The sequence below is a fragment of the Bos grunniens genome, chromosome 8 (genome assembly GCF_055505025.1).
Source record: "Bos grunniens cultivar Pamir isolate PY7600 chromosome 8, Bosgru_T2T1.0, whole genome shotgun sequence".
NCBI lineage: Eukaryota > Metazoa > Chordata > Mammalia > Artiodactyla > Bovidae > Bos > Bos grunniens.
The window spans coordinates 75,813,651-75,828,699 of record NC_141172.1 but is presented as its reverse complement, the minus strand read 5'-3'; the positions used below and the strand labels follow the sequence as shown (position 1 = coordinate 75,828,699).

The 15,049-nt window shown below is 42.3% G+C and overlaps 1 long non-coding RNA gene across 1 annotated transcript; it reads left to right on the top strand.

The window, feature by feature from the left end:
• The first annotated feature begins 4,179 nt into the window (after positions 1-4,179).
• Positions 4,180-13,310, top strand: LOC147367484 (uncharacterized). The gene is made up of 2 exons (XR_015170115.1): positions 4,180-5,277; positions 11,316-13,310. It is a non-coding gene; the product is annotated as an uncharacterized LOC147367484 (long non-coding RNA).
• Positions 13,311-15,049: the final 1,739 nt, after the last annotated feature.

Genomic DNA, 15,049 nt, shown 5'->3' with positions numbered 1-15,049 from the left:
AATTAGTGATGTGGCACATCTTTTCACATATCTCTTGGCCATCTGTATGTTCTGTGTGACTTCTTTGGAGAGATGTCTATTTAGGTCTTCCACCCATTTTTGATTGGATTTTTTTTTTATATTGAGCTCTATGAGCTGTTTATTTTGGACCTTTTGTCTGTTGCTTCTTTTTTGTCTGTTGCTGCTTTTTGTGTTTGTCTGTTGCTTCTTTTTTGACCCACCTCCTAGAATAATGAAAAGGAAAGCAAAAATAAACCACTGGGACCCAATTAAACTTAAAGGATTTTTCACAAGAAAGGAAACCATAAACAAGGCAAAAAGACACCTCTCAGAATGGGAGAAAATATTTGGAATAGTTCTTGATTGGCAACCTGAACATACTCCAGGTTCCCCAGGGGCCACTTTTGTAACCTGGTTTATATTTGAAAAATAGGTTATATTTTCAGATGGCTCACTGCTAAGGCATGGGATATGCATGTCCCCTGAGATGCAGTGTGAAGCATACTGAGAGAATGTGATGAGTGGATGAGAAAACAAAGGTTTGTTCATGTTGAATCAGAGACCTATTAGAATTCTGATGGCAGGAAGTCTGCAGATAGGTCATTTGAGGAGGATTTTTGGATGAAGTCAGTAAAGGTCAAAGTGAAACAGAAAAGCTATCTCACTCTCAGGACTATAAGTTTATTTTTTGAGGCAAGTTTTGCAATTTTATAGTGGGCAGCCAGATCAAACACAGGAGCTAAAGAATCAGCTTTCTTACCATCTAAGATACTGTTACACAATCCATTCACATTTACTGTTATTATTGATATGGTTAGATTTATCTCTGCCATTCTGAGTTTGTTTTCTCTGTTTCATATCTTTTTTGCTCTTTCCTCCTTACTGCCTTCTTTTGCATTAAGTGAATATATTCTGAAATTGTTTACCTTAGACTGGGACTTGAACACACGTGTATGGGAATGAAACCCAGCCAAAACCCTGCTTGGGACTCTAATCCACATGGCTGGGACTCAAACCCAGCCAAAACCCATAGTACCTGGTTTCAGGACCTAATGAAGCTCAGGTTCTTCTCTTGAAAAACAGACAACAAGATGCCTTGATGTTTCACTGCAGAAAGAATTCAGTGAGAGACAAAGTGATAGGTAAGAAGTGGATTTAGAGAGAAACACACTCCACAGACAAGAGTGTGGGCCATCACAGCTAAGTGTAGTGGCAAACAGTGGCATGGTTAGTTTTTATGGGCTGGGTAATTTCATATGCTAATGAGTGGGAGGATTATTCCAACTATTTTGGGGAAAGGATGGGGATTTCCAGGAATTGGGCCACTGCCCACTGCTTGGTCTTTTGACAGTGCCTTGGAACTGTCATGGCACCTCTGAGTGTGTCAATTAGCTTGCTGATTGAGGATCAAGGTCTAGTTGAAGTCAACTTGTCTTCCATCTTGGACCCATTTGATTCTAATAAGTTTATGTTTTATCTATGTCATGCTTTCAAAAGTTGTGCCTTGTCCATTTCCCTCCTGTTAGTATTCTAGTGTAAAATTTAATGATTTATTTTGATGATCATACTAGGTAATAAGGTTTTCTGTGTGCATGTGTGCTAAATCACTTCAGTCCTGTGGGACTGTTTGCGACCCTATGGACTGTAGCCCACCAGGCTCCTCTGTCCATGGGATTTTTATATACACTTAATTATTTCCTTAAGATAAATTCCTAGAAGTGGTATTATTGAGTCCAAAAATTGGCACATTTATAAGCCTTTGATATCCATAGCCACTTCCCCTTCTTAAGGAGTTGTCTCAGTTTACACTCCTACCAGCAAAACTTTATGTGTTGTTGACTGATCCTAGGTATCAGTCTCGTAGACTTTAGCTTCCTTTACATAGCTGGCTCTTATATAAATACTGGAATGTGAGCTGAAATCTAGCAAGTTAATGCTGATTTAATGTTTAGAATTGAGGATCACCTATGAAAAGAGCTCCTTGGTATTTAGCTCCTGTTGTTATTTAATGGAAATTTTCTTGATAAGTTTTTATAATAAAGTATAGCTTTTTATCTCAGATCCTACCATGTCTTAGCCAATCTCAGAATGAGAATGAGGACATGGACATATTATTGATCTACTTGACTAGCACCTCAGCCAACCTTAACGTTGGAGAGATATAATAGTTGCTTTCTTTAAAGCAAGACATTTTTCAGGTCTTCTGCCCATTTTATAATCAGGTGGTTTGTTTGTTTTGATACTGAGTTGTATGCACTATTTATATATTTTAGATATTAACCCCTTATCAGTTATATCATTTGGAAATATTTTCTCTCACTCAGTAGATTTTTCTTTTCATTTCATTGATGGTTTCCTTTGCAAAATAGATGACATTTTAAAGTTCCTGTCACTGAGTCCCAAGGACTCATTGATTGGGCAGATGCTTCCCTCTAGTGCTTGTGTGCTCAGTCATGTATGACTCTTTGCAACCCTGGGCTCCTCTATCCATGGGATTTTTTCCGGCGAGAATACTGGAGTGGGTTTCCATGCCCTCCTCTAGGGAGGGGATCTTCCCAACCCAGGGACTGAACCTGCATCTCCTGTGTCTCCTGCATCACCGATGGATTCTTTACCCGCTGAGCCATCAGGGAACATCTCTGGCTGTCATTTACTGGTAGCTGCTGCACTGCTGCGTAGTGTAGCAACCTGCTGTGTGTGTTCTGGTAGTCTTGCTGCCTGACACTACTCTGAGGATTCCTGTCCAACTCCCTAGAAATCTTAGCTCTTTGTCACTAATAAAAATGCTTTTGTATAAAAACATTGCTTCTGAGTGGCAGCAACTATGCCTCTCTGTCCCCAGAACCTGGGACAAAACACAGTGTAACTCCTTTGTAAGGCTCATGTTGAGGGACAAAAATCATAGCAGTGGCCTCTCTGTGAGGATTTTTCTTATGAGGCTATGATATGACCCACGGTACGTGTTAATCAGTAACCTTGAAGTTTCCTAAAGAAATTCTATTATAGCAATAATTGAGATGCTGTAGCATTATTGGAGAAGGCAATGGTACCCCACTCCAGTACTCTTGCCTGGAAAATCCCATGGACGGGGGAGCCTGGTGGGCTGCAGTCCATGGGGTCGCTAAGAGTCGGACATGACTGAGTGACTTCACTTTCACTTTTCACTTTCATGCACTGGAGAAGGAACTGACAACCCACTACAGTGTTCTTGCCTTGAGAATCCCAGGGACAGGGGAGCCTGGTGGACTGCCGTCTATGGAGTCACACAGAGTCGGACACGACTGAAGTGACTTAGCAGCAGCAGCAGCAGCATTATCATGGAAGAAGGAAATGGCAACCCACTCCAGTATTCTTGTCTGGAAAATCCCATGGACAGAGGAGCCTGATGGACTACAGTCCATGGGGTCGCAAAAGAATCAGACATGACTGAGCAACTAACACAAAGCATTATCATGGAAGCAGAATCTGACTTTAGCAAGTTTTCTAGAAACAGATGAGTCTGAATCCTTTACAGCTTGTAGCCCTCCAGAGTTCTCTATTAACCATGAAACAGGAAGGGTAAATGTGAAGGCCCATGCCCACATCATTTTAATGAACACACTCATGTGTTCATTACATGAATGTGACCCTGTTTAGGAAGGCACTGGTCCCATTGCCCTGTCCACACAAGCACCCTCTGTCAGTGCGTACAGAATCAATAAATAAACCTGTACTAAAGACCTACTCTGCGAAAAGGCGTAAGACTGTCTTTGGCTCTGACTCCTCAGCTCTGAGACAGAGGAGCAAGGACTGTGTAAGGTGCTGTAGAGGAGTTTGCAGCACAGGTTTTAATGGCTTAATGGGATGATAGTGACTGTGGGTTATCTGTAAGGTAAACAGTATACGGGTTGGAGCTAGTGCCAGGTTTGCTGAATTTGATGGGTTTTTCCTGGGGCAAGAGGTCAGGCTAATGGGAGAGTGAGAAATGCTGCAGCAACAAAACGATGGCAGCAGCTTCAGGAAGCAGGAACCGATTGGGTAGGAAATAAAGTATCCTGTTCACCTTCTCTTCATCCCATTGGGAGAGACCCGCCCTAGGATTCTGGGAATAGCCAAACACACATCTGACACTGGATCTCTGCGATTGACAGCAATTTTTTAATCACACATATTCACATCCCAGGGGAGGAGGACACAAAACACCATGTAGTGCCATACAGGGCTGCTCTCAGAAGTATGAACAAACGGGGGCTGCAGAAGGCAGGCTTTGTAGTAACAAGAGGGTGAGGTGACCCTTGGTTCCCACAAAAGATCTGATTTGTTTGTTTGAATAATTCCACAGGCTGTGGGGAGCTGAAGCCCATTAGGTTGAGGATGGGTCGTGTGCAGCTGGTGCAGCCAATAGGGAAACTAGTGAGTAGGAGACCTTTCCCGCTGGGTGAGGGGCAAAGCTGCGAGGGTAGAACTCACGGTTAGTCCTTTGAGACCCTTAATATAAGGCTTAGAATGTCAAGGCAGCACATGAAATTTTAGGCTTTATAATACATGTAGGGAAGTAATAAAAACTACTTTGTATATTCCTAAATTATCTTAAATGTAAGGATCTATTTTGGTTTTGCATAGATGATAAGGATTTTTTTTAATTACATGAAGTAATAGTTTCTTTGTCTTAAATCATTTTCTAAATATTCTTACTTAGGCCTGGGCCGGGGAACAAAACCCTCATGCTAATAGTTGAGAGTCAGTTCCTAGGCAGGTTGATAGGGAGTCTAGGGGTCCCCAAGGAGAGAGGGCTCTGGAATTCTCAAGGAAGAAGAAAGGACAAACTTTTTTTCTTTCTCCACATTCCTTAGGATTATATACCAATAATGTATCCTGCCTAAGGACAGTCTTTGGATTCAACCTTCTGTTATCTTAAAATGTTAATTATGGGAGTAGACCTGGTCTTTACAAGGATGTATCTTGCCTGAGGACAGTGTTATCTTAAAATGTAAATTAGGGGAGTAGGTTTGATGAGGTCTTTACAACCTCCAGATATTCTTTGGATTATATAACTTCATTGTTAACACTAGCAAGCGGGTACTCTTTCTACCCCCTTCTGATGCCTATGTCAGAAGCTTTCTCTATCTCCTTTATACTTTAATAAAACGTTATTACACAAAAGCTCTGAGCGATCAAGCCTCGTCTCTGGCCCTGGATTGAATTCTTCTCCTTCGGGGGCCAAGAATCCCGGTGTATTCGCGTGATTCAATAGCAACCTTTCATCTTGGGGGCTCATCCGGGATCCTTCAGGACAAGGTAAGGATGCTTGTAGCTTTAGTTCTTTGTTCTCTTAGCGAACACGTTTTCTGCTGTGCTTTACTAACTCTACCATGTGCTTGTGTGAATGAATGGCATGCCCTGCATGAAGCAAGTAAGGAGCCCTGCTCTGCGGTTCCATGGTGATCTCATAGGGCTTATGGCAGAAACCTGTCGGGGGTTATACCGACCTGCCAATGCCAAGAGGCACCCAATGTCTCCTTCGGGAACCGACCAGAAATGGGCAAAGCATGTGGACCAAACTCTCCTTTCTCGGTCAAGCTTTTCGGTCTCTTTGACCATTTCATAACTCCTTGGGAATTAGAAGTACTAACCTAATCTATCGGATCATAGACTTTCAAAGGACTTGTGATCTATACTGTTATTGTGTACTGTGGCTTAGGTCCCAAACTTGGATTGGTAGCCAATAACGTGCCTAGCCTTGCTAGGAATCGAAAGTTCGGAAACTAGATGGAGCTCTAGCTCCCAGAACATCTCTGAGGTTAAAGGTTACACAGATTGGGACTGCGATGGGTTTTTTTTCTTTGGTAACGCCGGCTCTTAGTGGATCAGAGGAGGCTGTTATACTGGTGTGGTGATGCTTGGAAAGAACATCTCAGTTTTATGTTCGTGTCGGTCTTATTGTAGTCAGGAATCAGGGTCGTGCACAGGCACTCAGGTGACGAAAGTTTCCCACAGCGGTCTTAGCTTGGGAGGCATTCCGGAAGGTTACTCTGATTCACCCCGGGTGACATCAGAGGCAAGCAAGGTTAAGGGTGAAGAGCTGGACGTCAAGTAGGGATGCTATCAAGTCTACCCCTGGTACATCCCCACCCCATCTCGGTGGTAGAACCGGGAGGGACGAGTACGGTGCCTGCGTCGGTAAGGGACAGACTAAGTCCGACCAGGAAGGAAAAGCTTTTGGTGTAACGTCTGTCTACACCCCTATCTAGAGCAGGGAGGGACGCCTCCGGTAGAAAAATGGCACTGGTCGCTTTTTTTCTCTCTTACAGATGGGAGCTAACAATTCCAGCCTCACTCCTTTGAACTGTATCCTGAAAAACTGGGATAGATTTGATCCCCAGGGCTTAAAGAAGACATACTTGGTCTTCCTATGTGATACTGCATGGCCACGGTATCCATTGGAGGACGGCGAACGGTGGCCAGTTGGAGGGTCTCTTAAGTATAATACTGTTCTACAATTAGACCGGTTCTGTAAGGAACAAGGGAAATGGGTAGAAGTAGCATATGTGTTGCCCTTTTTCTCTCTGCAAAATATTCCAGACTTATGTCCTAAGGGTATAGATTTGGGCGTGAAATCTTCAGCTCCCTCCTGTCCTCTTACTTTGCCCCCGTACCTGAGACTCCAAACTGGGATTCAAACTGCCCACATGGAGGTCCAAACAACTCCTGTCTCAGTACGACCTCAGACTACTCTGGTTTCAGTAGAAACTCAGACCATCGAAGTAAGAGATGAGATGGAGGACAGGAGACAAAGAGAAGAGAAAAAACAGGTTTCTCCAGTCTATCCCTGGGATCATATGTGCAGAGTAGCCAGAGAGACTGAGGAACAGCCACACAAGCTGTTGCCTCTTTATGAAACACCCACTGGGAGAAATAATCAGTCTGTGAGAGTTAATAAGCCTTTTTCTTATCAAGAAATACAAAGAATCAAGGAGGATCTGGGAGACTATTTAGAGGACCCAGAAAAATATATTAGAGCTTTTAAAGGTGTTACTCTGCTTTATGGCCTCACTTGGAAGGATGTGATGTATATCTTGGGACAAACGCTGACTCCCAAGTCAAAGACTCGAGTTTTGGGAAAAGCAGTTGCTTATAGAGATGAATGGTTTGGTAATAAATCAGTAGGAAAGAGAGAAAACGAGATAGCGGCCCTCCCCACTGGGAATCAGGTGGTCCCAACTATAGAACCAGACTGGGACTACAACACAGCTAAAGGAAGATGGGATCAGAGTCATTTTGTTAGATGTATTCTTGAAGGACTTAGGCAGGCGCGTTCTAAGCCTTTAAACTATGGCAAATTCACAGATATAGAACAGGAAGAGAACGAAGCTCCTGGTAAATTCCTATATAGACTGAGAGAAGGCCTTCTCAGATTCACTGAGATTGATCCCGAAAGTGAAGAGGGAAAAGTGATCTTAAAGGATAGATTTCTCACTCAGTCGGCTCCAGATATCGCCGTAAGCTATTAAAACAGGCGTATGGACCAAATCAGTCTTTAGACACTCTGTTACAACTGGCCCAGACAGTCTATTATGGTAGGGAATATGAGGAAAAGAAAAAAAGGCAAAAAAAGACAAAGGAAAAGGCGGAAGCCTTCGCCATGGCTATAAAAAACGTTCTTAAACAGCCTGAGAAAAATGCCCAGAGGGGCCCAGGTGAAAAGGGATGGGCTTGCTACTGCTGTGGAAAGGAGGGGCACCTCAAGCGGGATTGCCCTCAGGCATCTAAGCCGCCCCCGGCTCCATGTCCGGTCTGCAAAAGACCACACTGGAAGAGAGACTGCCCCCAGAGGCGCAGGTCTCCGGGGTCGGACTCAAGACAATCAGGACTAAAGGTGCCCGGGGGTCCCCACACAAGCTCCCATCCTAATTACACCTGAGGAACCCCGGGTATTAATAGTTGTGGGGGGCCAATCCGTCAATTTCCTTTTAGATACTGGGGCAACTTATTCTGTGCTTACTGAAGCCCCTGGCCCACTTTCTTCCCGATCCGCTTCCGTAATGGGACTGTCTGGAAGAGCCAAAAGGTATTATTTCAGTTATTCTTTATCTTGCAACTGGGATTCTGTGCTGTTTTCACACGAGTTTCTGATCATGCCAGAATCTCCCTCACCCCTTTTGGGAAGGGATATACTGAGCAAGGTCCATGCCTCTGTTTTCATAAATATGGAGCCCTCCCTTTCTCTCCCTTTAATTGAACAAGATGTAAATCCTAGAGAATGGGCTGATGGAAAATCTGTGGGTCGAGGACAAAATGCTATTCCTGTAGTTGTTAAGCTCAAAGACCCACATGTATTTCCACATAAGAAGCAGTATCCACTGAAACCTGAAGTTAAGGAAGGGTTAAAACCCATCTTTGAAAATTTAAAGGAGCAGGGACTATTAATTCCCTGTAACAGTCCTTGCAACACTCCTATTTTGGGTATAAAAAAATCAAATGGTAAATGGAGACTAGTTCAAGATTTACAAATAATAAATGAGGATGTAGTTCCTTTACACTCTGTGGTGCCTAATCCTTATACTCTATTGTCTAAAATTCCTGAACGGGCCAAATATTTCTCAGTAATCGATTTAAAAGATGTCTTCTATTTAGTGCATTTGGCGGAAGAAAGTCAATTCCTATTTGCCTTTGAACAATATATAGGACAGTTAACCTGGACAGTTTTGCCCCAGGGATTTCGTGACAGTCCTCACTTATTCGGACAAAGTTTGTCACGGGATCTACAAAACTTTAATAGCTCTGAAACAGTGGTGTTACAATATGTAGATGATATTTTGCTCTGTGCTGAGACAGAGGAAGCTTGTTCGCGAGCCTCAGAAGATTTCTTGAACTTTCTGACAGACTGTGGTTACAAGACATCAAGAGAAAAGGCTCAGCTTTGTCAACAATCGGTTAGATATCTGGGCCTAATCAAATCAGAAGGGACTAGGGCCATAGGCCCTGAGAAAATTAAACCTATACTAAATCATCCCCTACCTATGACTTTAAGACAATTGAGAGGATTTTTGGGAATCACAGGTTACTGTCGCATTTGGATTCCGGGTTACGGGGAACTTGCCTGGCCTTTATATAAACTTATAGCTGAAACTCAGCAGGCCCAAACCGACAAACTGGTTTGGTCTCCAGAAACTCAAAAAGGCTTTTAAGGTTCTTCAGACTGCTCTCCTGCAAGCTCCAGCTCTGAGCTTGCCCACAGGGTCAAAATTTAATTTGTTTGTCACTGAAAGAAAAGGTGTGGCATTGGGAGTTTTGACACAACCCCGAGGGCCTCACCAACAACCTATTGCTTATCTGAGCAGAAAATTAGATGTAGTTTCACGTGGGTGGCCCCACTGCCTAAGAGTAATTGGGACAGCGGCTTTATTAGCACCTGAAGCTTTAAAAATAATTAATGGACGAAACCTTACTGTACTGACTTCTCATGATGTGAGTGGAATCTTAAATTCTAAGGTTAACATTTGGATGACAGACAGTAGGCTTCTTAAGTATCAGTCATTGTTAGAAGGACCAGTAACTAAGCTTAAAGTTTGTGGAAATTTAAATCCTGCCGCTTTCCTTCCTGAGAAGGAAAATGAAACACCTGATCACGATTGTTCTCAATTCCTAACTTTAAACTATGCAGCTCGGGAGGATCTAAAGGATATCCCATTACACAATCCTGACGTGGAAATATTTACAGATGGCAGTTCTTTTGTTCGGGATAGAAAGCGTAAAGCAGGTTATGCAGTGGTGACTGCTGAACAGGTTTTGGAAGCAAAATCTCTCCCCCAGGAAACCAGTGCTCAGTTAGCGGAGCTTGTGGCCCTGACCCGAGCTCTAGAGTTAAACAAAGGGCAGTGGGTAAATATCTACACAGATTCTAAGTATGCTTATTTGACTTTACATGCTCATGCTACAATATGAAAAGAGAGACACTTTAAAACAGCAACAGGAGAACCTATTAAACATTTCAGAGAGATCGAGAGACTTTTAACTGCTATATATTGTCCTAAAGAAGCAGCTGTTATACACTGCAAAGGGCACAGCAGGGATGGGAGTAAAATAGCCAAAGGTAATCATCTGGCTGACTGTCAAGCCAGAAAAGCGGCACTTTACGAAACCCCTTCACTACAGACGCCTTTGATCTGGACAGGTCCTGTGGAACAAAAAAGACCACAGTATACTGAGGAAAAATTAGAAAGATATGAGAAACGAAGAGCAAAGATTACTGATAAAGGATGGTTACAGTCTGAGGATGGACGATTAATAATTCCTGAAAATGCTCAGTGGAAAATTCTTAAGGGTTTACATCAGAGTTTTCATTTGGGTGCCAAGAGTACTTACCAAATGGTTTCTCATTTGTTTAAAGGTAAAAATGTAATGAAAACTTTAAAGAATATTATCAAAAGGTGTGAGATTTGTCGGAAAAATAACCCAAAGACTGAAAAGCTAGCAAAATCTGGATTACAACGAAGTGGAAAGTATCCTGGAGAAGATTAGGAAATTGATTTTACTCATATGCCAAAAGCTAATGGATATTCTTGCTTACAAGTTTGGGTAGATACCTTTACTAGATAGATTGAGGCTTTTCCTGTCATAGTGAACAGGCTAAGGAGGTTATAAAGATTTTAATCCATGAAATTATCCCCAGGTTTGGGCTGCCACGGAGCCTTCAGAGTGACAATGGCTCCGCCTTTAAAGCTGCTGTAACTCAGGGGGTATCTAAAGCTCTAGAAATAGAATATCACTTACACTGTTCCTGGAGACCCCAATCCTCCGGAAAAGTTGAAAAAGCTAATGACATTATCAAAAGACATCTGCACAAATTAACTCAAGAGACGCAGGACAAATGGATTAAAGTCCTACCCATAGCTTTAATGAGGGCTCGAACTATCCCCAAAAAGGAGGGACTGTCCCCCTTTGAATGTATTTATGGAAGGCCTTTCTTATGCACAGACATTGTTATAGACCCTGAAGCCTGGAATTAACTAATTATGTAACTCAGCTCTCAGCTTTTCAACAGGCATTAACAGAACTCAGGGAGACGACTCCTGACCCAGCCTCTGAGACAAGCAAGCCTCTATTTGAGCCAGGAACCGAGGTCCTCATAAAAACATTGGGATCTGGGGGCCCATCCCTCGAGCCTCTCTGAGAAGGTCCTTACCAGGTTATTTTTTCTTCTCCCACAGCTGTCAAAGTGCCAAAAATTGATTCGTGGGTACATCATATTCGAGTTAAGAGGTGGCACCCTGACCAAAATTAAGTGACTTCATTTTATGTCTTTACTTTCTATGCTCTGACTTTGTACCTTTTAGATGGACCTGATAACCTATGTGAGCTTACTTCTGCTGACTCCAAATATCCTGAGTCTGCCGTTGGATCCTCAAGACAATGTCTTCCTGTCCTGGGCTCACTCCTATGCTGCATTCCACAATCGATCTAACTGCTGGGTCTGTGGAGCGCTCCCCTCTTCATCAGTGGAAGGCTTCCCGTGGTGGACATCCCCACTTCAAGGAAAAGACTTTCTCCAAGTCTGTGAATACCTTCGACAACAATCACATGCCATGCCTCTTCCTCATCTGATGACATCTACCAACCCTAAAATGGACTGGTGCAACACTTTGTACTCTAATTATGGACATAATGTTTTAAAAACTTGTAATTTTGATTATACATTGTCTCGGTTCAATGACTATTTTGCTACATATAACGTAAATAGGTCTAGATCTAATGGTTTTTTACCTGACGTTTATCAAATATGAGATGAGGTTACATGGCTAACTCCTGAAAAAGGACGTTTAATATCTACTGCCTCTATATGCTGGGAACAAACAGAGCTGTCCCCAAAAGTTAGCCAACAACTTACTTACAATGATTGGAAACAATTGGGATATTTGTCTCAGGAAACATACAATGTAATCATTCCCGTGTTTTCCAATTCCAGTTCAGGTTCTCCCTTTGTCTGGCCAGGCATGAATTGGGACTGGATATCTCAGTCGCGCTGGCTTGCTCCAAACGGGACTTATTGGCTATGTGGCTCTTACCTATGGGCATGGCTTCCCCCTGGTTGGATAGGGAGATGTACCCTGGGTCTAGCCTTTACTCATGGCTTTATATTTTCAGAGCTTCCAGAAAAGCCTGCTAATTTACCCCACCTTAAAACTCGGTGGGCAAGGTCTGTATTTCATTGGTATGATTATTTGGTTACAGCGTTTGTTCCCTCTTTGAGAACTACAGATGTTATGTTACGAGTGGATGCTTTGACTAATTTTACTCAGCAGACATTACAAGATTCTCAAAAGGCTATTTCAGCTCTTAATGCTGAACAAGCACAAATTAGAAAGGTGGTTTTACAAAACAGATTTGCTCTAGATATTCTGACAGCTACACAAGGAGGAACTTGTGCCATTGTTCATACCCAATGCTGTACATATATACCTGATATGAGCACGAATGTTACTCATTTTACCAGCCACATGAACAAGATGATTAGGGCCATGGATACTCCTGAAGCCTCAATTGCCTCAGTTTGAGAAATGTTAACTAGTTCCCCATGGTGGACAACTATCTTAATTACAATAATTCTGGTTGTTTTGTTCTTGCTGTTTGCTCCCTGCATCTGTAATTGTATAACTGGATTTGTTTCTAGCCGCATGAAAGCTTTTAAGTTACAAATGGTTGCTCAAACTCCTGCTACTGCTGTAGCTTCCTACAGCTACTATTTGGGGCCCCTGGATCAGATATCCTCAATATGAGGATTAGGAAAATATGTTGCCTCACCAATTTAGGGACAACGCCCCTTGTCAGCTCGAAAGTAGTTATAAAATGAGAACGACGCCCCTTTTCCCTAGACAACATAATTCTCCTAAAAAAAGGGGGGAGAATGAGTCAGTTCCTAGACAGGTTGATAGGGAGTCTAGGGGTCCCCAAGGGGAGAGGGGTCTGAAATTCTCAAGGAAAAAGAAAGGAAAAACTTTTTTTCTTTCTCCACATTCCTTAGGCTTATATACCAATAATGTATCCTGCCTAAGGACAGTCTTTAGATTCAACCTTCTGTTATCTTAAAATGTTAATTATGAGAGTAGACCTGGTCTTTACAAGGATGTATCTTGCCTGAGGACAGTGTTATCTTAAAATGTAAATTATGAGAGTAGGTCTGATGAGGTCTTTACAACCTCCAGATATTCTTTGGATTATATAACTTCATTGTTAACACTAGCAAGCGGGTACTCTTTCTACCCCCTTCTGATGCCTATGTCAGAAGCTTTCTCTATCTCCTTTATACTTTAATAAAACTTTATTACACAAAAGCTCTGAGCGATCAAGCCTCGTCTCTGGCCCTGGATTGAATTCTTCTCCTCTGGGGGCCAAAAATCCCGGTGTATTCGCGTGATTCAACAACAACCTTTCATAGTGTTTTTGGGAATGGTTTTAATTGAAATATAATTCACGTACCATATAATTCACCCAATTAAAGATTAAAATCAGTGATTCTTGGTATATTCACAGAGTTAGGCAAACATCACCCCTTCAATTTAAGAACGTTTCATCACCTTAAAAGAAACCCCATATCCTTTAATCATCACCTCTCAACCTTCCCATTCCCCAACCCTAGAAATTCACTTAATCTACTTTCTTTATATATAGATTTGCCTGTTTTGGACATTTAATGTAAGTAGAATCATATAGTTTGGTCTTTTGAGATGGACTTCTTTCACTAAACAGAATGTTTGAAAGTTTCACCCATGTTGTAGCACATATCAGTATTTCATTTTTTTATGACTGAGTAATATCCCATATATGGATATATACCACATTCGTTTATCCAATTATCAGTTGATGGGCATTTGGGTAGTTTCTGCCTTTTGGTTATTATTAGAAATACTGCTGTGAACACTCGTGGACAAGTTTTTGCATGAACATGTTTTCATTTCTCTGGGTATATGCCTAGAGTAAAATATGGGTTGGTAGAAAGTGAAGAGGAACTAAAGAGCTTCTTGATGAAAGTGAAAGTGGAGAGTGAAAAAGTTGGCTTAAAGCTCAACATTCAGAAAACGAAGATCATGGAATCCGGTCCCACCACTTCATGGGAAATAGATGGGGAAACAGTGTCAGACTTTATTTTTCTGGGCTCCAAAATCACTACAGATGGTGACTTCAGCCATGAAATTAAAAGACGCTTACTCCTTGGAAGGAAAGTTATGACCAACCTAGATAGCATATTGAAAAGCAGAGACATTACTTTGTCAACAAAGGTCCGTCTAGTCAAGGCTATGGTTTTTCCTGTGGTCATGTATGGATGTGAGGGTTGGACTGTGAAGAAGGCTGAGCACCAAAGAATTGATGCTTTTGAACTGTGGTGTTGGAGAAGACTCTTGAGAGTCCCTTGGACTGCAAGGAGATCCACCCAGTCCATTCTGAAGGAGATCAGCCCTGGGATTTCTTTGGAAGGAATGATGCTAAGGCTGAAACTCCAGTACTTTGGCCACGTCATGTGAAGAGTTGACTCATTGGAAAAGACTCTGATGCTGGGAGGGATTGGGGGCAGGAGGAGAAGGGGACGACAGAGGATGAGATGGCTAGATGGCATCACTGACTCGATGGACATGAGTCTGAGTGAACTTTGGGGGTTGGTGATGGACAGGAAGGCCTGGCGTGCTGCGATTCATGGGGTCACAAAGTGTCAGACATGACTGAGCAACTAATCTGATCTGATCTGATCTGACCAAACAGTTTACCATAGTGATGTACCAGTTTACACTCCTGCCAGGTCTGTATGGACATTTCAGTTGCTCCAGAACTTTGTCATCTTTTGGCATTGTCGGGCTTCTTAATTGAATACTTTATGGTAGGCCTATGATAGTATCTCATTGTGGTTTTAATTATTTATAGTGACTTCTAATGAAATTGTGAACCTTTTCATTTGTTTACTGGTCAGATAGATATCTTTTTCTGTGAAGTGCCTGTTCAAGTCTCTTGCCCATTCATCTACTGGGTTGTCTGCCTTTTTCTATTGATTTAGATATTTTTTTCTTTAGAACTCTGGATG